This window comes from Cervus elaphus, chromosome 1 (assembly GCF_910594005.1).
Source record: "Cervus elaphus chromosome 1, mCerEla1.1, whole genome shotgun sequence".
NCBI classification, from domain to species: domain Eukaryota; kingdom Metazoa; phylum Chordata; class Mammalia; order Artiodactyla; family Cervidae; genus Cervus; species Cervus elaphus.
In genome coordinates, this window is record NC_057815.1 from 49,261,747 (window position 1) to 49,287,674 (window position 25,928).

Below are 25,928 nucleotides of genomic sequence, written 5' to 3' on the forward strand. Positions count from 1 at the left end.
AGCGAGAGCGCGCGGCCCATTTGTGAGCTACCTGTTGGGGAGCAGGAGAGGGCAGGGGCAGGAACCCCGGGCCCGGCCGCCGGTCCCCAGCGCCTTCCGCTCTTGCCCTTCCGGGCAGCTTCAGGGTTAGTTTCACTGAGCTGGGACTGAGGGGTTGGGGTCGGACAAGAACTGAGTGCGCGGAGCCCCGCGAGGGCGCGGGTTGCCGGGAGCCACGGCCGCCCAGCCCCGGCGGGTTTCCGTACTTGGCTGGGGAGGGGAGGGGGGAGGAGGAGCGGGAGGAGGGCGCTCAGTGGGGCAGACGCAGAAGTGGGGGTGGGGGGGTGGGGGGAAGAGTAGAGCCTGAGAAAGGGGCCCGAGCGTCTGCCGCTCGCTGGTGGACGCGCGTATCCCTAGGATGCGTCCCCCTCTCGGAGAGTTGTGCCTTGTTCCGGAGGCGGTGACAGATCTGCGTGGCGGGCTTCTGGTTTTCTTGCCACCCCCCTATCCCCAAAATCCACTCGGAGAAAACACATGTTGTAGCTGTAGATAACTGTGCGTGGGACACTAAGGCAAAAAGGGCAGGAGAGAGAGACAGACAACGCAACCTTTGACAACAGAAAGCTGTTATCGCCATCCTAAGTATTCGTCCGGAAATCTGTCCGCCCTTTCGGCCCACCTTATTCCTCCTCCTCCGCCTCCCCGTATAGATACTCTAATCTATATAACTGGGAATGTTATGAAAAAGAATCAGGTGGCTTAGAGAATGAATTTTTAAGTCTTCATGAAGTTTGAGGTAGGTATTTCATTGAAGTTTGCGCCAAGTGTGTGATGGAGGAAGCTCGTGTGCTTGCGTGTGTAGTGTTCTCTCTCTCGCTGCCCGTGTGTGTGTGTATGTGTGTGTGTGTGTGTGTGTGTAAGCATATGCGTTTGTGCTGTGTGAGGGTTCAGATGGGACCGCTGGGTGGAAAGGCCCTTTGTGCCCACAAGAGGGCAGCATCCTGAGGGCTTTGTGAGCGCTGTATCTCTCGTTATCGCTGTAGGCTTGGGGTTGAAGAAAGTTATACCGAAACTTTCAAATTGATACCACATCTTATTTTGTGATATTAAAAAAAGAAAGGCATAAAGAAATTAAGAAGGAAAGAATAGAAGCGAAGAAAGAAGAGAGAAAAAAAGAAAAGCAGGCAGCCAGCCTACTCCGGGAGAGTCCTAGTCACACCAAGACTAGGGGGAGGGCTGTTTTAATTGTGGGTTTGGCCGACTGACGACTGGAGTGCCTTCCTCGGCTGTCTTAGTTGTAGCCGGAGGTCATGTAAATCGACCTTAAAAGAATGCATAAGCCATAAATTAAAATAAACCCTCACCCAAGGGCTGATCCATAAGTAGACAATATCCAACCTGGACAAAACGAGCTTCCCTCACGAGCCGACCTAAACCGCATCCCCCTAAAGAATAGAGACTAAATGCAAAGTAAGTTTCCCAGCGAATATTTTGTTTTCTTGAAAAGTGTTGGGGTGATTCGCCGTGTGACTGACTGCGATGTCGCAGTTTCCCGGAGCGCTTCAGTATTACCCAGGCTCGGGGTGCGGGAGGTCGGGAGGACCTGCCGGGTTTCTGGGCTTCCTAAACGCTACCCCCACCCCACCCCCATTTTGGTTTGGAAACTTTGGCTATTTGTGGGGTTGACGATGGCCGAGGGCGGGGGAAAGTCTAGGATCTCCTCCGCGCTGTCTGCCCGCGTTAAGTTTACCGGGAGGAGCTCAAAGAAAACCCGGGTCGCTAGAAAAGCAGCTCTCTCCCACCTCCCACCCTCACCCCAACGCCGCTCCGCCGCAACTTTCCCGGGACCCCGTGCAAGTTGCCTCTAGTTCCCTGCGCTCTCTCCCTTCTTCCCTCATCCTTCATTTTTGGACGTGACTTTGAATGATCTTTTTAGGAATAAGCAAATCGAATTCCGAGACAATCCGAAACCCAAGCGCTAATCCGTGGCCCTCTTTTCCCTCGGACGCTCTGGCGGTGGTGCCGGGCCGGCGGGGGCGCGTGTGACCCGGCCGCCCAGCGCTTCCCGGAGCCGACTCGGCCTCGGAGTCCTCGCTGCAGCAGCACAGTCGCCCGCGCGTTTCTTCCCCTCCCCGCGTCCCCGAGCCCCGCCAGCGCCCTCCGTCCTTCTCGGCGCCCTGCCCGGTCCCCGCCGCCCGCTGCCCACCCTGCAGATCCGCAGAGATCCGCCGCTCTGGGGCTCGGCCCGGGCCCGGGGGCGGTGCTGCCACCCGCCCGCGGCCCAGCCCGAGCCTGACCGCTCCCAGAGGGAGCTGCTTTCTTCTCCTTAAAGGGCCGGGCAGAAAAGGGAAGAGGCTTGTGCAAAGGTTGCCGGGGTTGCTCGGGCGCCCAGAGCGGGGCTGCGGAGGACAGATTAGCTCCATTTCCTGGGCTATTTCCCGGGCGCTCCGCGCAGCTTTAATATAAAAAGAGAATCGGTGTGTTTGGAACAGATAAAAGGTGGTTGTTGCTGGAGTGTTTTGAGGTTTTTTTTTTTTTTTTAAAGCTCTCAGGCTGACCAAGTTTGAAAACGTTTGTTTGTATGAACTGCCAGATATTGAATGCTGCCCCTATTTGGGGACTAAAAATAAGTCTTTGACTTTGCTGGCGGGGATGGACTGTTAGCGAGATGGGTTGTCCCCGGCTGCTTCTGTGTGTGTGACCTCTTCGGAGGGCTGAACTTCAAGTTTCGGTCTCGAGATGGCCCAAAGCCGTTGCTGCGGCAAACTGGGCTGGGCTCCGGACCTCCCGTCACACTCAGTGGGGCGCTGGGATGACGTCCGTGTCCGGGGCGCTTGACCCCGGCGCGCACTCTTGCGGCTGGCTGGGCTTTTGGCTCTGGCCGGGCGGCCCAGCCAACAACCCAGTGGAGTCGGGATGTGAAGAGTGCCCCCTCTCCCTGCCTCCCGAGGGTCTCCTCCCTTCTGCCCTGTATAGTCACATGCCCAGGTTTCTCCCCCGGGCCCGAGGAGAACAGACACAGCCCCGCCCAGTCTATTTCTAGGAGGTGAGTTTGGTGAATAAAAAGGTCAAGTGGTCGGGTCCGAGAGCTGATCCATGGCGAGGGGGGACAGGATGGACACCTGGCAAGGACCGCCCCGCCTGACCCCCCTTCCTCTCCCCCGGTCAGCCCAGCTCACGACTGGCCTCCGCAGGCCACATTCTTGCGCTAAGTGAGAAAATTTGTGGGAAAAGCAATCCCGAACCGGCCAAGAGCCGGCGAAGCTGATCCTGCGATGGCATTTTGTTTTGAACAGTTGCTGAGGTTGACGTTTCCTCATAAGGTAAGGTGTCACTGGACAGTCGGCTGCCCAAATGCCACATGTATAATTAGCCTGCGCACTCAGCACCTCGTCCCGGAGGCCCATAGGCACGGGCTTGGCGGAGCTGGTCCACTCAGCACCGTTCCAGGCTACAGGATTCCGTGGGAGGGCCGAAACAACCAGGACAGCCTCGGGAGGCCCTGGCACTAGAGAAGACTGTGGCAGTGTAGTCTTGTCTCTCTCTCTCTCTCTTTCCACTTCGCGTTTCTTCTCTAGTTTTCGGTTGAGGGCAGACTACTGGTTAGATAGGCAAGCCCGACACAAGCGGCAGGATGCGTGCTGGACGAGGAAAGGGGATGCAGAGTAAATCTGGCACTACACCTGCTCTACACACTCCGCCCATGGGGGCGGGCTGCCAGTGCCCTTCAGTCTGCGCTATCCCAGCAGGACTAGCGCAGACTTGGCGTTGTATCCTGGCTTGGGTAGGGGCTTCAGTTTCTAGTTGGACTGTTCACCTGTTCTGTGCTTCCTCCCGCACCCACCCCAGAGGTCTCAGCAAATTGCTGTATGCGCTCAGATGGCAGTTTCTGTTTCCCCCCTCCAGGCCTAGTCACTTGGGGCTGCTAGTGTTCACTGTGCGGGCGAACCTGTAAATATCTGCTCTCTCCCTGTCTCACTCTTGTTCAGCCTGGGGTTTTTAGGAGCAGTACCCTGTTCTGTTTGTACCCAGATTGGTGCTTGAGCTTCCTGCCTAGCTTTCTAGACCTCAGCTTCAGGTCAACTTTAGTCTGCCCTCTCTGGAAGAGACCAGATGTCTGCAGTCATGAACATGAGCTTCCCCCTATCACCCTGTGCAATAATCATGGAATTCAACACTAAGCATTAGACACTTTCATCACTCTCCCTTCTTCCCTTGTTTCTAAGCCACTCAGATATTCGTGATACCTACTAGAGATTCTCTTTACTTGAAAACAAACAAGCAAACATCTTAAACCTTTCACAAATTCAGTGGGATAGAGTTAGCTTGTCTATGGCAGCAAGGGTGGACTTTTCTTCTTGGTGGGGACGTGGCTTATTTAGTTGCATTTGCTTTTGATTGAATCAATGAAATACTTTATTTTATTACAGCAGGGAAAAAGTTATGACTGATTTTTTTTTACTGTACCAGACCATAAATATATTATCTATGTATATTTGAGTGTATCTTCCTGAATACACATATGTAAGTGCATGGGCAGTAGGCCAAATGGCATGTAAATTTTTTTCTCCTGCATTTTTGAAAACCTCATAAATCAAGAGAGATTGTCCCATTCTAAAACAAGAACAACAAACACTAACTAAAAAAAAATATCCTTTAGACTCTGAAAGCAAGTAAGTGTGCACTACACATATTAGATCTAGCTTATGACCAAGAGCAGTAAGTGACCAGGATCTAGACAAGTGCTAGGTCATTAATTCCTCTGGCAAACTAGTATCTTACTGTTGCTTTTCTTGTATCACTGCCACCTCCTTTTTCCTCGGTTCTCCCACCATATTCTTTTTATAGTGGCAAAACTAAATATTGTTTATTGTATTTATTGTTGTTCTTAATTTTTATTTTGGAAGTAACAAGAAGGAACTGTCTCTTGGTATATATGTATTCTTGAAAATGCAAAATAAATTGCAAGTTTATTATTACAGAGCATGATACAAGCTCCTGTAATAGTATACTGTGTAAGCACAGTGCCCAATATTACACTACAAAGAAAGGTAGATGTAAAAAAATTAATAAAGCACTATCAATATCTATATCTTAAATTGATTCTGTAATGGATTCAGTAACTGAATATCTAGAAGAAATGACATTCATATTGTCTGCTGGACATTTTTTCATTAGCAGTAGAAAGATATTTTTCTTAGTAAGGGAAAAGCACATATTTAAAATGTTAACTTATTTAGCAAATCTTTCTCTTATAAGGCTTTAACAACATATTGCTTTAAATACATAAATGATAAATTTTGGTGGCATTATTGAGATTTTATGCTGTTTCTATTTGACTTCTTTTAGGAATTATTGGTTTATTGGTCACTGATGAAATTTTTACACATATCTATCTTATATTGAAGACACTAGTGACATTTAAAAAATCCTCTTTCAATTAGTATACTAGATACTGGAGTAAATGAATTTTATTTTTACAAAGTTTAGTGTACATTGGCTTTAACCCTTACTTTTAATATTTTCTATACTTTTCTGTATTGTTAGGTTATAAATCTCTAAGTTTGAAAGAATTCTCTTGTTAGTGAGATAATTGATAGATACCTTTTCACTATTTACAAACAGCATTCTGTAAAAGTATAGTAGAGTACAATTAAAATTTTGGTTGTTCTAAGAGCTATTTGTTTAAATATAGTTTAGGGGTGCATATATATCAATTGATGTTTTTGAAGTCAAGTGAAACATTCCATCAAGCTAATGTGCCTGAGAGTACCATATCAGGCACAGACAGGTACTAGAAATGATAAAACACAGATAACATTCAGCAAGATGATTTGCAGATGGGATGTATTATCTGCTGTCATGAGGTTAGATGGGTCATATTACTGTTTTTTACAAAAGTTAATCTAGGTAATTTCAGAATTATCAAGGTATATGAGATGTAATGAAAACAGATTTTATTATAAAAACTTGCTAAAAGAATGAACAAATAGTTTTGCTTTTTAGAGCAGAAAATGGACTCTCTTTGCACTTGGATTGCTTCTTGTTTAAGAAATATAACTCTCCCCTATTATTTTTTTCCTAACAACAAAAATAATATATTGAACATTTTGTGTCTTTATCCTGTCCCCACATTTTCCACTGACTGTCCCCTGACTATCAACATACTCAAGTAAAACAAAAACAAAAACAAACTGCTACTCCAGTATAGTCTATGAAAAGCAGTTTTTATTAACTGTTAGCACATTTTAAATGTATAGCATATCATTTTTGCTGGAGGTTCTTCAACTGTGATCTGAAAACTAATCGTTTTGATAAGTCATATCAGAAACTTTAATCATTCTCTCATTATATACTCATTATACATTTTTAGGAAGTGTGTTTTCATTTTTCTTGTTCTGTGGAAGAGGGTAAAAGTTTTTCAGCTAATCATTTTGTTTAGACTTTTAGTCAAACTGGAAATAATTTTAAATTAGTGTTATGGTTCTTAATAGAGCTTTTCAGATTTAAATATCCATTGTCATAATTTGGATAAAAATATCAATTGAGAGTGTAGGTGGAGATTGTAAGATGAAAAATCATGTAAGTCTACTACGTACTCTCTCCTCTGGAAAAGGCTGCTGGTCTGTTTTTCCTCAAATCTGTGGTAGTCTCAAAAAAGGGACCTCAAAACCCTAAAACCTCAGAGAAACAGTATCGATTCAGTTCTTAACTGCAAATCCTTCATATCGTTGCTCAAAATATCCAACTTTACACTAATATTAGCCATTCTTTTTATAGTGACACCATGCTTAGTAAAAAACTTCTAAGCACTGAGGTCAGGTGTTGAGATTGGATTCTAGTTTATTTTTTATGAATCAGATAAAGATTTCTGTGCATGAGACCATATGTGAAGATGAGAGAACAAGAACATTTCCATATCAAAGGCAATATATCTGAGGCTGCATGGTAATTAAAATGCAGTGGTTTGGACTCTGTGCACTAGCACTTAAGCAGAGCATTGCCGGGACCTTGTGCATCATGCAGGCGGTTGCCTCTTGCATACTTCTTGAAATACACTTATAATTTTGTACAAACATTTATGCCAGTCCACACTTTTCTGTGGATAATTTGTATTTCATCCAAACCATTCAGAGTAGAAGTTATTTTTTGAGCTACCCCCTCATTATGGCTTTTGTGCATCAACTATTTTTATTCTAGTTGTTTGTATTTCCTTTTACCAGAATGATGGCTTGTTTATATTCAGAATCTCTTCTTGCTCCTCTAAGACCCCTTATATATCACTCATGTTTTACTATTCACTCAAAAAAACTTTCATCTTTAGTAAAGATGTGAATTATTTCCTGAGGTTAATTGTAGATGCTGTAATCTATTGTAAACTAGTAAACTACATAAAATCAACTGCCCAGTTATTTCTATTTTATAATGCCAATATGTTTAGTAATCCCCACTGTATTGTACAGTACATAATATTGGAAAAATCCTTTTAGAAATATTAAAAGAATTCTGAAATGTTCTTTTTTTACCTTTTAAAGGCATGCAAATGCATAGTGGCATTCTCTTTCATACTACTTCAAGTGAAAAACAATTATTTGAAACTATAGAAATCTTTGTTTATCTAAAGAGTCATCTCTGCATTTATAGGGAGACATTTGAGTTTATTTATAAAGAACTAGGTTAGCATTGTAACCTGTAGTTATTTGGGGAAAAGATGGTGAAAAAAAAAGTCTAACAATTGGTAGTCCAATGTTGTGTATATTTTAGAAAATTTGCATCTTTGGTAATTAACTTGAATTTTCTGCTCTGTAATTTTCTAGATTTTCTATTTCTGTATTTGCTTTCTTTCTATGCATGTGGTAAGGAATTCACTAGTATATTTTACTTACTAAGCTCTTCTAGTCTATAAAGCTATTAAAAGGTTTTTCTGAATTGAATCACTATGTATTGAAGAAGCCTAATATGATATTGTGAAATCCTTTAAGAGTTTTTATGTTTAAACTATTTTGGATCAAAATTGCTTAAATATATTTATTTGATGCTTTTCAATGATGACATGTATAAATAAGCATAATAAACATAAGGTAAATTTAAAATTCTTTATATGAAGTGCATATTAGTGTCTCTGCAAACATTCTGTATTCTCTCATTTCAGGTTCTCCCTTGATTTCTTTCTTCTCTGAAAATCTCACAAGATAAATCTTTAAATGATCTATTATCCTTTCTTTGTTCAATAATTTGTTGTTTCTACTCAGAGACAAATTGAATTGTCTATCTTTAATATATCCATTCAAATGCAAAAATAGATGTTAGTGCTATTTGTGATTTTTGACTTCACTGAGCACAATTTCTTTGCTTCTTTGAAAAGTAGTCCTTTAAAATTTGACAAAGAAAGTTAAAGATGCTTTACTTTCCACGACTATGCAAGCATTTATGTGGAAAAGCAAAAATGCAACAGATTTTTAAAAATTATTTTTTATTGGAGTATAGTTATTTACAAGGTTGTGTTCATTTCTATTGTGCAGCAAAGTAAATCCGCATGCACATACATATACACATACATATATCCACACTTTTTTAGACTCTATTGCTGCGTAGTCATTACAGAGTATTGAATAGGGTTCCCCATGCTATATAGTAGTTTCTTATTTGTTATCTATGTTATATATTAGTAGTGTATAAATTGGGAGATTGGGATTAACATATACACAGATTATTTTTTTTTAACTTTCTATTTTTGTTTTGGGGTATATAACCAGGTAACAACATTTTGAGAGTTTCAGGTGAACAGCAAAGGGACTCAGCCATACATACGCATGTATCCGTTCTCCCCTAAACTCCCCTACACTGATTATTTTTTAATGACAAGCATAGATTTCAAATGGGACTTATTCTGAGGCATGGTTGCAAATAGTTCCTTTTATACTTTATAAACAGATCATGGGGCAACATGATCGAGCACTTACTAAGTTCTGCATATCCTGAAGGGTATTTAAAAAAATATTATTTTCTGTTCTGCTACTTAAAGAAAAAGTATTTCTTTATTTTTAGCTGCGTCAGATCTTTGTTGCCGGGCACAGGCTTGTTTTCTAGTTGTGGTGGGAGTGCTACTCCCTAGCTGCAGTGTGTGGGCCTCTGGCTGTGGTGACTTCTCTTGTTGTGGGGCACAGGCTACGGCACGTGGACTGTAGTAGTTGTGGTGCATGGGTTCAGTAGTTGTGGCTTGAGGACTCTAGAGTATGGGCTAAGTAGCTGTGGTGCACTGGCTTAGCTACCCCGCAGCATGTGGGATTTTCCTGGACCAGGGATTGAACCAGTGTGCCCTGCATTGCAAGGCAGATTCTGAACCACTAGACCACCAGGGAAAACTTAAGGGCATTTTTGAAGTCACAAGTTTTTACTTTTTGAGAACTTTCTCTTCTGTTGAAGATTTTTGATATTTGATAGGTGATAAAGTTAGGTACAGTTGTCATGGTGCTAAGTGGGTCATTGGTAGAAGTGGAGAAGGATGCTCCTAAATAGGGAGAGAATAGTTTGTTGTTCTTTCTTGGGAAAGAAAGGGCAGGGATGTTATTATTTTCTCAGGAATAGCCTCCAGCTAGATCCATGGTCATTGAACTTTCTATATAGGAGAACTCAGCTACCCCATCTACCCGAGTATATGCATGGTATAATCTCTCACCATATCTCTTTCTTCATCTCTAAAATGAGAGTAATAATAATACCTACATCATAAGGTTATTGTGAGGATTAAATGAGGTAAATAAATGTAAAGCTCAATGTAAATGTAAGCTCAATACTAATACATGTTATCGATTACTGTTTGATATTGTGCTTAGAATTATACAGATCTGGTTTCCGATTTCAGCTTTATGTGTACTTTTTGTGTAATCTTTGGCAAGCTATATTATCGATTGCTTTTCCTTTTATATGAAATATTCACAGTAATACATGCTCGTTTCTTTCTTTCCTAGAAAGAATTATTCATTAGTAGTCTTGCAGATTTTGGGTAGAGTAGTGACTAAATGTAGAATTTGGATGTTCGGCTCTCAAATTTGAGAATATTCTAATTTTAAGCGCTAGAAGAGATTTTGAAAGGTCATCATTCTCCCTACTCCAAGGGTGTATTTCTCCATTCTAATCAGTTAAGAAACTCTCTTATTATTATTTTTTGGCAAAGCCAACAAAGAAGGAGATTTTATCATCTTCTTTGGTTATGTGTTTCAGTGATTAACATTTGGAAGTTCTGTATGTCAAATATATACATCTTAATCAACTTTCTTTTACTTTGATTTTAAGAAAAAATGGAAACACATTCTTCATATGAATGCCAGACCTACTTGTGAAAATATCAAAATTAAACCTGAAATTTTATTTCTTGAATCTTTTCTTTGAAGTCTTATTTCCTAAACTAGTTGTGTGACCTTAGAAAAGATATGCAACCTCTGTTGGTCTCAATTTCCTAATTAAAGCATTTTTTTTCTTGGCTGTGTTGGGTCTTAGTTGCAGCACTTGTGATCTTTTGTTGGGGAGCTCAGGCTCTCTAGTTTCACTTGCAGGCTTAGTTGCCCCAAGGCATGTGGGACCTTTGTTCCCCAACCAAGGATTGAACCTGTATCCTTGGCAATGGAAAGCATATTCTTTATCACTAGACCACCAGGGAAATCCCCCTGATGTTTAAAATGGGTATTGTGATAGAAGTTATCAGATATGGTTGTTGGGAAGATTAAGTTGGAAGATAATGAATATAGAAGTGCCTAGAACAGTTCTAGATGACTGTGTTAGGATAAATCGACAATAGTTATAAGTAATCAGTAGTAGAACCATGGCATGAAAAGGGCCCTTAATTCTCATATGTTTTATAGAGCTCAGTTTTCAAAGTGCTTTCATGTTCATTGCCTCATTCAGTAAAAGGTATACAGGGTAGATAACCTTACCAATCATACTGTCTAACTTCCTACTTGATAGGAATAAATGTTTCAGTTGAGCTTTGCTTCAGGATATTACTCACTATAAACAAAGCTTGTGTGTCATAAATTAGGGTTGGCATTTTTGACCTTATTCCCCCCCCCCCAATCTCTTTTATATAATGTCAGTGCTCATTTATTTTATCTTCATACTTACTTCCAGAGCCAAACCAGTACTGCATTTCCATATACTGAATGTAGCTGAACAATACCATGTTGATCAGAAGCATTAAATGTCAGTTTATATAAGTCTTTATAGGGATTGTATATGTTAGACGTTATATATGTCTAGGCATTATAATGTCATATATATTAGACATTCTATATGTCTTTAAAAAATTAGTGAATAATTTAATTATAATATAATAAATATGGCAAGTTTGAAAGATGGCACTGTTTCAGTCACCCTCTGTGTATTTTTGGTCTTTTAACCTTCCTGAGGCTTTCAGTGGCTAAGTCAAAATATGGGTTTTATGAAGGAGGATTAATAAAAGGATACTTGACGGTGAAAAGATGAGAACCACTTGATTACATGATTTCAAAGATGAAAATGCACGATTGATCCTAGTGAAGAGTTATGAATATGTGTAATTCTATGCAATGTACTAGTTGCTATAATGGAGATATGTATAAGAGCAGAAATACCTATGTCAAGGAAAGCTTCTAGTAGGAGTTGGCTTTTGAGCTGTGTCTTAAAGGTTAATTAGGAATAACCTATTTGAAGTAGCATCCTGAAAAGCGTTGGACATGAAGGAAACATTTGATGGTATTATTGACTATTTTGTAACGCATTTGATACCAAAATGTTTCATGTTTGTGTCTTTGTGATTCTAGAAAGGCCTTGTCTATCATAAATGTGAAGTGGCCATAAGCCAGCAGCTTAACCTCTGCTGATTTAACCTCTTAACTTCTCTTTCTTAGCTCAGTTTTGTGGTTAGGGATATTGTGAGTATATTTTAAGGTACAGAGAAGTTTTTCAAAGTATTGATTCCTTTGAATATGTCGAAAGTGAAAGTGTTAGTCACTCAGTCATGTCTGACTCTTTGTAACCCCATGGACCATAGCCCCCTAGGCTCCTCTGTCCATGGAATTCTCCAGGCAATAATACTGGAGTGGGTTGCCATTTTTTTCTCCAGAGGATCTTCCTGACCCAGGGATTGAACCTAAGTCTCCCTCATTGCGGGCAGACTCTTTACTGACTGAGCCACCAGGGAAGAATAAGTATTAAATTAAACTAAGTATTAGTTTATATATATATAAGAATAAGTATTAAATTAAACTAAATATTAAAATTAAATGACTTACTAATATTTGAACTGATGATCTGGGCCATAACTTAATAAAATCTTGTATCTTACACTGTAAAAATTTTTTTCTTTTAATTGGCCATTATCTTAGAGAAAGGGAAATATCTGGAAATTTTTAGATCTGGGTGTTATTTGTGAGTTTTCCAACTATCAAGTTGGCATATTCCATATTTTTTTTTTTTATTGAGGGATAGTGTAAAATTAAATGAATCCTCAGAGTGATTCAAAGTTTTGGGAAAAAATACAAATTATTATTATACAGTGATGATGGTGAACCAGTATCAGTACCAGAAATAGTAGTAGCAGAGCAACCACTCTCTACTCTTGATAACTTTCAAATAGGGGTGCTAAATAGTTTTGTAATCTGGGGTCTCACGTTTTCTAATAACTTTCTGAATGCCTTTTCTCTGAGCTACAAGCCTTCTTTGCTCTTCTTGGTTTGGAAGTTTTCTGAGGTTTAGTAGCTTGTTTCTCCAAATTAGATATACCTATTGAGATTTTGCAGTTTATATGACCTTGTAACATAACCACTTTCTGAAAAGGGCTTTATGGTCACATAGGCTGAAGAAGTTATGGCCCTCTTTTCAATGGCCTTAACCTGTTGTTTTCCTTCCTATTGCTTTGGCGTGCTGTAGACTTGAAGTGTTGATAACAGCATGAAAAATATGATGAAATCTCTTCATTAAAAAGAAAGGCTCTGAAGCTGAGTAAAGAAGAAGAAAAATGATGTGAAAATTCTATAAAACAATTTAGTCATATTAAATTAGTTATGATGCTTAAAGAACATTTTCCTTTAGGACTTTCAGTTGAGTTCTTTAATAAGAAACAAAAACTCAAGCAAAAAAGAAAATAAAAACTGAAATAATACAGCAACTGAACAAAGTTTAACAAACTTGGAACATAGCGTATTAGTTAATTGAGTGTCAGGCACATTTTTTATTCTTGAATCTGAAGGTCCAAATACACACTGGAGGAAAACTGGCCTATTTTAAAAATTCTTTTCTTTTTTTTTTACATTTGTTTCCATTTAATCAACTTCTGAATTTTGAATTTACAAGTAAAATATAAAATGATGCTAGCAGTGGCTTTGAGTTTGGTTCCTTTTTTGTTTTTACTGAGGTATAGTTGATTTGTAATGTGCCCATTTCTGCTGTACAGCAAAGTGACTCAGTTATACAAATACATTCTGTTTTAGAATATTATTTTCTATTATGGTTTATTTCAGGAGATTGGCAATAGTTTATTTTAAAATTTCTTAAGTGTAGTCCTCTTCCACTATAAAGATACATACTGAAAATAGATATATTGAGGTTTAAAAAGAATTTTCATCTTGGAACCAACTAAAATTGCATCCTATATTTGATTTTTATTTTAATATAATACTCCAAGACATTATTAGAAAAAATTTTCAGCTTTTTTGAGGTTAGACCCTTTAAATTTTTACAAACAGTTCAGAGAATACCTCCATTTGTACTCTTTGTATAGATTTGTGATTTACAGGTATGCTAAGGTAGGATTATGTACCCCAAATGCTTATGTGTTTTAAATTACATAGTAATTTGTAACAGGCTTATTTTCTCCAAGGAAAATGTATATAGCAACCTACATTGGATGAGATTAGTGAACTTGGCAACTCTTAATTCATGTATGGCATGGCAGGGAAAGAATGAAAAATACCTCAGCTTTTAATTATGACACTTTGGGACCTTTTCCAAAGCACTCATCATAATTAGTCATGTCTTAGTTGTGAAGTTTTGTGTCTAATTTCTTCAATTATGTCCACATAGAAAACTCATTAATGTTATCAGGAGCTGTGCAAGTAAATTATATGTGAAAATATATACCCCTTCATATTGTATGCTGATTTTTTTTTCTTTTAAATTTTGTTAGCACCACTTTCACGTCTTTGGATTTTTCATTTTCCTTTTTGATCTATGCCTACACTGGCTTCTATTAAAATCTCAGTAAAATAGGACATTTGTATCAATGTCCTTTAACTTTTATGAGTCTATGATTATATAGTTTTTACTTTTGCTTATTTCACAAATTTGTATCTGAGGTAATTTAAAAACAGAAATATAATTTTATTATATTTAGTAGGAGGGGCATTAAATTATTTGGACTTCCTAAATTGTTTCAAAGGAAGCTTCTATTTAAGTATATTGCTACTGCATCTTAAAAGTAAATAACTTTGATTAGTGATAAAATGTTTGTTTGAATGTCATCACATAGCATAGTTGGTATCCTCCCTGCTTGATTAGGGGTGAATGTAGCAGTTTCAGTGGCTGAGGTGAAAAGATCATAATTTAAGATGTAAAAGGAGAGAAGGAAATACAAATCTTAAGTGACTGGGATAGCCTTAGGGCAACTGGACAGTACTGTTGGTAAAAGTGAGGCTGGTTGAATTCCTCTTGACAAAATAAAAATTTTACAGCTTATTTGGAAGAACTTCCGATCTGAATAGTGATCTTCAAAATTTTTGGATAGAGCATGTCACCAGTGAAGTACTTATGAGCATGTGCCCTAATACATGTCCATATTTATTTAAACTTACATACATCTACTATTGTGTTAGTATATGCTGTAAAACATTTACAATAGATATTAAAATGAAAGATGTATTGATAGAATAAATAATATTTTAAAACTGTGGTCCCCCCAGTTCTATAATAATATAATATGATTTGTTATTTTTTAAAGTCTTAGTTTAACACTTGGTGATTCAGTGATTGAATAGTTTGGTTCTAAGTTCAGGTTTCTTTGCTACATGGTTCTAATGCTGCTGCAGCTAAAACTGATACCTAAGAAAGAAAAATATATCCAAATTGAAGAAGTACATTATTGTTTGCATTGAATGTGATACTAACTTATTAATCCTTTACACAAAGTATGCAAAAAGTTTGTTAAAATGTGGCTAGTAAAATATCTCTTTTCTCTCATGACAATCATTTGTTTTTTACCATATTTCTAATAAATGGGTTCAAAAGCACATTGGAACTCTTTGTAACATCATTGAACAGGTTGGAATATGCTGTTGCCAATTTTAAAATTGAAAACAGATGAGAGTTTTTGTAGGTGATAGACAAAAAAACTTTTGGTAACAAAATCACACTATGACGGAATCATTTCCAAACATGTGTTTTAAAAATACGTTTTCAATATAATATATCTGTTTTTAAAATCATTTACTTTGTCATTTGATGAAATATCACCTTTACCTTGAAGAGACAGTTAAGTTTGTATGATGTTAGGTATATATGTGGGCTTCCCTGGTGGCTCAGTAGTAAAGAACCTGCCTGCAAATATAGGAGATGTGGGTTCGATCCCTGGGTTGGGAAGATCCCTTGGAGAAAGAAATAGCAGTCCATTCCAGTATTTTTGCCTGGGAAATCCCCTGGATTGAGAAGCCTGGTGGGCTACAGACCATGGGATAGCAGAGAGTCTGACAAGACTTAATGACTAAACAATAACAGTGTATGGGTGTATGTATCTGTCTGTCCATCTATCTATCTAGTCTAGACTAGCTATTTGATAACACACTCACAGCTACTTGTCATCACTGAAAGGTTAGCACATTTGGTACACTAGTTTTTTGGTTCCTTATCCTTAAGTTTGGAAACTTTGTCATGAGATAAGCAGGAGAAACTGTGGGTAGTGCCAACAATTCTCATGGTCACTCCTCATCTCTTTTCAAAGCATGTAAAGATTTTACTGTGTTTTGTGGGTCTATTTTTAAAAAGTAATTGCATCATCATGTAGCACTTGGTTTTAACATTTTGCCTAAATTGCTTGCCTATGAATAATACAGTTACTCCATTGTGTTATATCTGTAATCTTATCCCTAATTTTTTCCCTTTCATCCTGTCAGGGAAATCTCTTCATCAGTAGTTACACTTAGTCACTTTTCCCTAAAAATTACTTTTATTTAAAAGAGTAACAGTGTTGAAGCTATATCTTTTTTGGTAAATATTTTGGCCACTCATTCAAAAGTAGCACTTTGCCTGTTGAAGATCATGCAAGGAGGCATGTTCAAAAATATGTACATTTGTTATCTGAAAACCAGGCATTCTATGTGACATTAGTTTCTTTTTGAAAGTGACAGCCATGTTTTCTATACAACTTTCAACATTGTTTGTGGTACTACTCACTGTGCAACCCATGAAGACATCATTCAGATTGCATTCTAATTAAATGGTTACCCAGAGGTGTACACTGTGGAAGATCTGATTTTTTAGCCCAGAAATGTACTTATTAGTAAATGTTGCCATACTGTTTTCTGTATATTATTTTTAGCTATTTTTGTAGCAGCAGGAAGGACAAGAACTTTTCTAATAGGGTGTGACTTTTTGTCTTTTGTAACTAAGGAACTTCAGAAGAGGTTTCTAAGCATTTAACAGTTAGTTTGGTGAAATTTTGTAAAATTGATTGTAAAATTGGATTGAGTATTGTCTGATTTTAAACATTATTGGAAAAATTGCAGTAAGTACAAAAATTTCTGTCTGTATGCTTTGTTTTTAAATGTCTGACTGATTTTAATGGCTTCATATTACTATTTAATGTCTCAAAGTACAATAGGGTAAGGTCCACTGTTGATGATACTAGGTGTAAATCTATATTTAAATTATCTTTTTGATAAGTTAAAAAATCTTGGCATGTTTCTTATCAGATCTTCTTGGATCATCATTGTTTCATCCTGTGATATGGCCACTAAAAGGCCACTACTATGGTATAAGTTTTAGCTTGGTCATGGTATTAATCTCAAACTGTGGTTTCTTTGAAAGGATCTTTTAAAGCCTCTTGAACATTCGTTTAGGGTTAATTTAGTTAAAAGCTAGATAATATCATCAATAATCAGACTCCTCTTTTTCCTTTGGTACAGGATATGACATATTAATGTTTGATAATCTGTATTTAAATTTAGGCAAAGATTAGTTTTTCTCACTTCTTAAATTAATAAATAAACACCTGTATATTTCTATAGTGTACTCCAGGGATGTGTGATCTTACTTTGGAGACCACTGAAATAAAAAAGCAAATGAGAAAGAAGGGTGAGTGTGTAATGAGTCAAGGAGGAAAAATATAGTTTCCAGGGAATGCCCTCCTGGGACAGGATCCCTCTGAGGAATGTAGCCAGTCACTGAAAACCAGAGACAGGGAGGGGGCTACATATTTATCGGTATGGAAGTTCATTTTTATAGGGCTCTGATATGAGAGAAGCACTTAAGCCACCTTTTATTCCAAAGCAAGACAATTTGAGTCATTTGTTGGCGTGAACGGGTCAGCGAGGTTCCATAATTAAGTGTGTATATCATGTTGCCGGGGAGGGGACCAAGTGGAGCATCTACTCCCCTGAATGCCTGGGGTTCTTTGTTGCTTCTACTTTCAGCTTTCCTTGGATTTAGATACAATCAGAGGAAAAGTTGGGAAAAGTGAGTAAGGCAGCAATGAGGGATTAATGTTGCCTTCAGCTTTCTCTTTTCCCTTTCCCTCTTTTCTCTAACTTGATATGCTTGTTGGACAGCTTGGTGTAGTATCAAGGAACCAGTTTGGGAGTTTCAGCTCTGCCAATAAACTTCTGGCAACTTTGGTAAATCACTTCTTTCTAGGAATTAGTTTCTTTCCTGGTAGAATAGGAAGTTTCATGATCTATAAAGAGGTTTCGGTTCTGACATCCTGTTTCTACCCTTCTGGGACAGGGCTCTGTGCTGCCTCTATAGGGATTTTTGCTGAAGTTCCTTGTTCTGTATATCAGCCTCAAAACAACATGTCCACTCTGTCTTCTAAACTGACAATGGCCAAGAATCTAACTAAGAAATGAATTTATGCTGGTTTGATTAGTGAGCAAAAACTGTAAAATATTTCTATCTTGTCTTTACTCTTCCAACTTTGATAGAGTGTATTTCCACAGTGCAATGCTGGACAGTGCTCTTGCTTTCCAGAACACTGGAGTGGGTAGACTTCCCTTCTCCAGGTGATCTTCCCAACCCAGGGATCGAACTCCAGTCTCCTGCATTGCAGGCAGATTCTTTACCAGCTGAACCAATAGGGAAGCCCAATAAGAACTTTAGGAAGGAAGTATTAGCATCTGAAGGGTTCTGTTTGTGAAGGAGGTTGGGCTGGATAAGATAGGCAGGGCATTGGGATACAGCCATCAATTCATTGCATGTGTTTGGCCAGACTGGCAGCAGTGGACAGTGCCAAGTTTTTTGAGTATGGTTTCTGTCACCAACAGAGTTGGCTGTCTTTGAAGTTTGCTAGTGAACTTCTTCCAGAATCTTAGAGTGCAGCTAGCACTCAAGAGGAGGAGGATAAAGGAATCTCTAGGAGTAAGAACTCCACCTGCTTTCACAAAGAATTTAATTCTCTTCCCTTAACTGTTTTTTGAAGCATCTAATACATGAACAGATTTCAGATTTTCTTTTCAATACCTATTCTTTGCCATGGGTGGAGGCAATATTTAATAATGAAGTAGATGCATGGGTATTGGGCAATACCCTTATATTTCTGGGTGCTTTCATAAGATGGAGATAATAACCTGAGTATCATAGTTTTTGAGAGGTTTCAATAGACAAAATACATTTGTAAGAGTGCCTGATACATTGTAAACTCTCAATAAATGTCAGTGATTGCTATTTTATTTGCAAAACAATTCTGGGAGGTATTGCCATTATCCTCATTTTACAGACAAATAAATTAAGGTCTTGTATGGATGTGAGAGTTGGACGGTGAAGAAAGCTGAGCACCAAAGAATTGATGCTTTTGAACTGTGGTGTTGGAGAAGACTCTTGAGAGTCCCTTGGACTGCAAGGAGATCCACCCAGTCCATCCTAAAGGAGATCAGTCCTGGGTGTTCACTGGAAGGACTGATGTTGAAGCTGAAACTCCAATACTTTTGCCACCTGATGCGAAGAGCTGACTCATTGGAAAAGACCCTGATGCTGGGAAAGATTGAGAGCAGGAGGAGAAGGGTATGACAGAGGATGAGATGGTTGGATGGCATCACCGACTCAATGGACATGGGTTTGGGTGAACTCCGGAAGTTGGTGATGGACAGGGAGGCCTGGTGTGCTGCAGTTCATGGGGTCGCAAAGAGTCGGACGCGACTGAGCGACTGAACTGAACTGAAATTAAGGCCTGGGGAGGGAAAATGACTTGCCCAAGGTCACATAGCCATTAAGTGGCAGAACTATAATCTAAATCCAGATGTCCTGGTTTGAAGTCCTATGGTATTTTGTTGTATAATGCAGCTGCTTCTAACAGACAAGCAAGTCATGAGATTTCCGTCAGATAATCTACATGCTAGATAACTGGGAGCTTGGATAATCAGGATAATCAGGAGCTGAACATATTATGTGACATTGAATTTGAGTAGCTTCAGTTATTAAGGCAATCCTTGCTATGCAGGCTCTGTGTGAACTGGAATACTTCTGTATCAGAACCACATCCTCCCTTTGCATAGCTCTGATCTCAGCTTTACATAGTTTGGATTTGCACTCAGTCTTGGTTTGCACTCAGGTACTGCAGAACCTTGCAAAGTGAGGACCCGGCTCTAATATGCACTCATTTCAGTTAACATGGTGTAGTGCAAGTTGAGGACTGTCTGTATATGTATCAGGTTCACATTCCCATAGAGAAATTGTCACATTCTCTTTCCATTGGACTAGCAAGATGATTCATTTCCACTTGAAAACTCATTAATTTTTGCATTCTTTTGCTTATAAGGTTCTGTTTCTGATAAGGGAGAGCACCATGTTTCATAAGCAAGATCTTTGAAGGTCGCTGGTGATTGGCTTTTGGCTTAAAGAGCTCAGCTGATAAAGAATCTGCCTGCAATGTAGGAGACCCTGTTTCAATTCCTGGGTTGGGAAGGTCTGCTGGAGATGGGATAGGCTACCTATTCCAGTATCCTTGGGCCTCCCTTGTGGCTCAGGTGGTAAAGAATCCACCTGCAATGTGGGAGACCTGGGCTCGATCCCTGGGTTGAAAAGATCCCCTGGAGAAGGGAACGGCTACCCACTCCAGTATTCTAGCCTGGAGAATTCCATGGACTGGATAGTCCATGGGGTCACAAAGAGTTGGACATGACTGAGCGACTTTCACTTTCAGGGCAAGATAAGATGGAAAATGTTTTGAACATCCTCTTGTTCCAAATGTTTAAAAAATTCTCCTCCCTTCAATTTTTATTGTTCTCCTGCCCCTTCCTCCATCTTTAAGGTTATGTTTTAAAACTTATCCTTAGCCTCCTTTGTCAAGTGTTCTGAAGAGTTGAAATTCTTTGCTGACTCTGATTTTATTTCTCTTACTTGTATGATGCTGGAGAGTTAGTTTAGGGTAAAGCAAGCGTGTGACACTGTAGCTGAGAGCATACTCTCCCACTTTCTAACTTTACCTTGAACCTGTTACTTTGATCTCTTTAGGCCTCAGTTTCCTTATCTGTAAGACTGCACCTTCTTAGGGTTGTTTTAGGATTAAATAATTAAATAAAAAGTGCTTAGAACAGGGTTTGGCACATGGTAGGTGCCATGTAAACATTAGCTACTACTAAAGTGAATGTCTTTAAAAGAGAATCTGGCTAAAAGTAGAATGTTATGTTCAAGTACTTTATTGAAGGGATAAAATATTACTAGAATATAATGTAAAATCATTCTACAATTTTCCCAACACAATGGATCTGTAGTAGTTTTGAGAGAGAATCCTCACTGTTCTATAATAATAGGTACTTTGAGAACCTCTTCAAATGCGAATCAACAAATTTACCTGAACTATAATTTCTTTTCTGTTAGGTTAACATCTATTTTTTTTTAAAAGTTATTTATTTTACTTTCGGCTGGACTGGGTCTTCTTTGCTGCATGAGGGCTTTCTCTAGTTGCCACAAGTGGGGACTACTCTTTGTTGTCGTGTGCAGACTTCTCACTGCGGGGCTTCTCTTACTGCAGACCATGGGTTCTGGAGTGTGGGCTCAGTAGTTGTGGAGCATGGGCTTAGTTGCCCTGTGGCAAGTAGAATCTTCCCATACCAGGGATCGAACCCGTGTCCCCTGCATTGCCAGGTGGATTCTTAACCACTGGACCAGCAGGAAAGTCCAACATCTTAATTTTTGAGTTTTGTAACTTATAGAGACTAGTACTACAGACTGTACCCAGAGTGAGTCTAGATTCTGGGTACAGAGTGAGTTTGGGTATGAATTTTCTTGGGTCTAGGTTTTTGACCGTAGCAATAACTGAAGAATCAGTGGTGAACTTAAAGAGGGGTGGCAGCTGGTATTTGGGAGTTTGACCCCGTAGGCTCCCCCCAACCCCTGGAAGGGCCCAGGTGCAACCTGGCTTGGACAGTGATTGTAGACCTAATTTCTAGGCCATAGAAGGTTATAGGTGGAGGCAGCTTGCTGAGATTGGGATATGGAGTTGGTAACTTTCTGTTGCCCTCTGTATGACAGTATTGCTCACTACATTCCCTATACTGTTCCCAGGCTCCAATATCCCGTGGACTGAGGAGGCACCCTCTGGGAGGAGCTCAGCCTCAACCCAACATGGCCAGAGATTGCAGGCTTGACCTCCAGATCCCAGAAGATTCCTAGTGGAGGCAGCAGACTAGGATTTGAACCCAAGTTCATCTGCTGATGAAAGCTAAACTCTTTCTACTAATGACTCTGTGCTCTTTCCATGGTGGAGAGAGCACCAGTGAAGAAAAGGGAAGTTGTGAGGCAGTGGAGGATTCTATGAGTTCAGCATCTAAATGGATAGGTGATATACAGTATCAGGGAGGGCAGCTGTGAAATCAAAAGGATTGCCTGAAGGCAGCAATAACATGAAGTGATGTTTCTGGAGGAGATGGCAGTGGTATGGTAGTTATTATCAACCTTTCATGATAGATTAGAATTTAGGAATGCATTTTTGTGTATTCTTTTAGTACTTATACCTCAGATTATAAGCTCACAGTTTATACCATGGAATCTCAGGGTTGAAAGTGTGTTCAATAGAGCAGATTTCATGTAGATGATTATCAAGTCCATACGAGAGGAGCAGTGGTAGAGATGTTGCTTCCGCTTTACCGCTCGAATGTAATCTCCACATGGATAGGAATTTTGTTGTTTGTTCACTGCTTAATTTTTAGTGACTAGAACAATGCCTGGAACCTAAATAGCACTCAGTAGATATTATTGAATGAAAGAGTGCTTGGATAATTTGTTTCAAAGTTTTGTTTTATGTATTAAACAATTTTATGTACAAAGTGGTATTTCCTTTAAGTCTCACTTTAACATTAGTCTTACCTTACCTAACTCTATGAGGTATGTATTATTATTCCCAATTAATGAATGAGGAAACTGAGACTCAGGAATTAATTTTCTTTTTCTTTTTTTTAGTTGTATGGTTGACTTGTAATATTTGTTTCAGGTACACAGCATAATGGTTTGGCATTTATATTCTTTACAAAATGATCACCATGATAAGTCTAGTAACCATCTGTTAACATACAAAAGTATGACAGTATTGCTGACTACATTCCCTATGCTGCAAATTACATTCTCATGACTTACTTATTGTATGACTAGAGTTTGTACTCTTATATCTCTTCACTTATTTCATTCAATCCTCCATACCCTCCCCTCTGACAACCACCACTTTGTTCTCTTTATTTATGAGTCTATTTTGTTTTGTTTGTTCTGGTTTTTGGATTCTATATATAAGTGCAATTGTATAGTATTTGTATTTCTCTCTGACTTATTTTGCTTAGCATAATACCCTCTAGATCCATCCATGTTGCTACAAATGACAAGATTCCATTCTTTTTTATGACTAAGTAATATTTCATATTTAAATCCACTTCTTCTTTATTCATTTATTTATTGATGGACACTTAGATTGCTTCTGTATCTTGGTGGTTGTAAATAATGCTGTGATGAACCATAGGGGTGCATATAGTTCTTTGAATTAGTGTTCATTTCCTTTGGATAGAAACTCTGGAGTGGAATTGCTGGATCATATGGTAGTTCTATTTTTAATTTTTTGAGGAACCTGCATACCATTTTCCATAGTGGTGGTATCGATTTACATTCCTACCAATAATATATGAAGGTTGCTGTTTTTGTCGTTGAGTCACTAAGTTGAGTCTGGCTCTTGCGACCCCCATGCACTGCAGCTGGCCAGGCTCTTCTGTCCAAGGGATTTCCCAGGCAAGAATATTGGAGTGGATTGACAATTTCCTTCTGCAGGGGATCTTCCTGACCCAGGGATCAAGCCAGCATCTCCAGCATTGGCAGGCAGGTTCTTTACCACTGAGCCACCAGGGAAGTCCTTGTATGAGAGTTAGAAATTAATTTTCTTAAGGTGACATTATTAAAACATAATTCCTGGGTCAGGAAGATCCCCTGGTATCTTTTTAGATTTTAGATCTAAAAATCAGGAATTTTTAGATCCCAATCTGTTTATTTTTATAGTTTTAATTAATATTCTATAAAACATGTTGATAGATTTTCTAGTGCTTAACTAGCCTTGTATTCCTCAAGTAAGCTTATATTTATACATGTACGTATATTCATGCTGCTGAATGTGATTATATAAATGAGTAATATCATTAAATATAATATGTCAATGTGTATCTGTTTTCATTAATTTTTGTGCTATCTAGGGTCATTTCAGTTTCATAAAATGAATTGGAAGCTTTCCATCTTTGTGCTCTGGAAGCATAGGAGTTGTCTATTGCCATCATTGTCTATTGGAGAGCATAGGAATTGTCAGTTCTTTACAAGTTAAAAAAACTTAACTGTAAAACCATATCGTTTTCACACCTTTAATAACGATAGGTACTTAATGGTATTTTATTGGTCTGTTCATCTTTTCTATGCTTTATCAAGTCAGTTTTGGTAATTTTAAAAGTATTTTGGCATGAAGTTGACATGATATTCTCTTTCAATATCCTTTGTATCTCTAGCATCTATCCAGCTTATAGAAGACACTAAATAAATGTTTCTTGAATTTTATTTAATTAATTAAGCCTTATAGATATATGAATAAATGCATGCTAAATGCCAGCATAGTCAAATAAATTTTCTAATAATTATTAAAATTTTGGGGGGTTTATTTTATTTTGTGTTGGGAGCAGAGATGGGCCATACCTCACAGCTTTAAGGATCGTAGATCTCCAACCAAGGATTGAACCTGGGCCCTCAGCAGTGAAGGTGCAGTCCTAAGCACTGGGCACCCTAATTAATATGTTAAGTGACAGAATCAAGATCCAAAAGGTCTTAGCAAAAATTTTTTAAAACATAAGAAATAAGAAAGAGAATATAACCACAGATATGAAAAAGATAAAAATAAGAGAATAAAATACTATAAACTAATTTGAGGAATACAAGGCTTGTTAAGCACTAGAAAATGTATCAACATGTTTTATAGAATATTAATTAAAACTAAAAAATAAATTTTTTGATTGGGATCTTAAGCACTGTCCTGAAAGTGAAAGTTGCTCAGTCATGTCAAACTCTTTGTGACCCAATGGAATGTATTCCGCTAGGCTCCTCTGTCTATGGGAGTCTCCAGGCAGGAATACTGGAGTGTGTAGGCATTCCCTTCTCTAGGTGATCTTTCTGACCCAGGGATTGAAGCCAGGTCCTCTGCATTACAGGCAGATTCTTTGCCGTCTGAGCCACTAGGAAAGCCCCTAAAATGGTGTCCTACTGTAAGATATTTACACAATATAGCAAGCATATTGGAGACTGTCAAATGGCTTCCTGAAATTTAAATACAGCATTTCTAATGCATTACTTATATAGCAATAAAGTACTTCTGATAAAGAAACAAGAGGTTGATATGAGTGGACCTATTCTTTGTGAACCAATGTTTGGTCCTAATGATTACTTCTCCTTGTGGATGTCAGTTATATATTCTAGAATATTGTCTTGGTAAGTAACTTTGTATAAGGAATGTGTTACTGGAACATATCTTGCTCATTAATAGAGGTTCTATTGGAGATATTTTAGGAGATGTTTAAACTATTCTAGAATTTATACCCTTTATCAGCTAGAGAAGTACTTCTTAAATTTTAGTAAGCATGCAGATCATCTGAGGATCTTGTTAAAATTCAGGTTCTGATTCAGTAAGTCTAGATGGGACATGAGATTCAGTATTTCTAATGAGCCTCCAGGTAGTGTCACTGATGCTTTCTCCCAGGGCTGCTGACTAGGACCATACTTTGAAGACAGAAGGATAGTATATGCTCTGATTTACAGTTAGTAAGATTCCAGGTTTCAGAAAATTAACAGAGCATGTAGGATAAAATAAAGAAGACTGACAATGCCTCACATGTTGGTGAGGATGTAGGACAACTGAAACTCATTAATATACTGCTGGTGCATTCGTGCTAAGTCGCTTTAGTCATGTCTGACTCTTTGCGACCCTGTGGACTGTAGCCTGCCAGGCTCCTCTGTCCATGGGATTCTCTAGGCAAGATACTGGAGTGGGTTGCCCTGCTCTCCTCCGGGGGATCTTTCCGACCCTGGGATCGAACCCACATCTCTTATGTCTCCTGTATTGGCAGGCAGGAGACATAAGTCTCCTAGTACCACTTATGACATAAGTCATAAGTACCACTAGTGCCACCTGGAGAGCCCCATACTGCTGGTGGGAGTGTAAATTTTTATAGCCGATTTTGAATATTATTTGGTATTATATACTAAAG

The 25,928-nt window shown here is 38.8% G+C and overlaps 1 protein-coding gene and 1 long non-coding RNA gene across 14 annotated transcripts in view; one reads left to right on the plus strand and one right to left on the minus strand.

The window, feature by feature from the left end:
- The window catches only part of LOC122694081, a 33,373-nt gene extending 33,204 nt beyond the window's left edge, over positions 1 to 169 (minus strand). For all 3 annotated transcript variants that reach the window (XR_006341104.1, XR_006341106.1, XR_006341099.1), the window contains exon 1: positions 32 to 169. This is a non-coding gene — a long non-coding RNA (uncharacterized LOC122694081). The remainder of the gene's footprint in view (positions 1 to 31) is intronic.
- The window catches only part of SOX6 (SRY-box transcription factor 6), a 677,134-nt gene that overhangs the window by 4,948 nt on the left and 646,258 nt on the right, over positions 1 to 25,928 (plus strand). For 2 of the 11 annotated variants that reach the window (XM_043902125.1, XM_043902299.1), the window contains exon 1: positions 329 to 775. The exons of 5 other annotated variants lie outside the window; for them this stretch is intronic. The gene's annotated coding sequence lies outside the window, so the exon portion shown is untranslated. 4 more of the 11 variants (XM_043902252.1, XM_043902233.1, XM_043902223.1 and 1 more) reach the window with 4 other exon arrangements.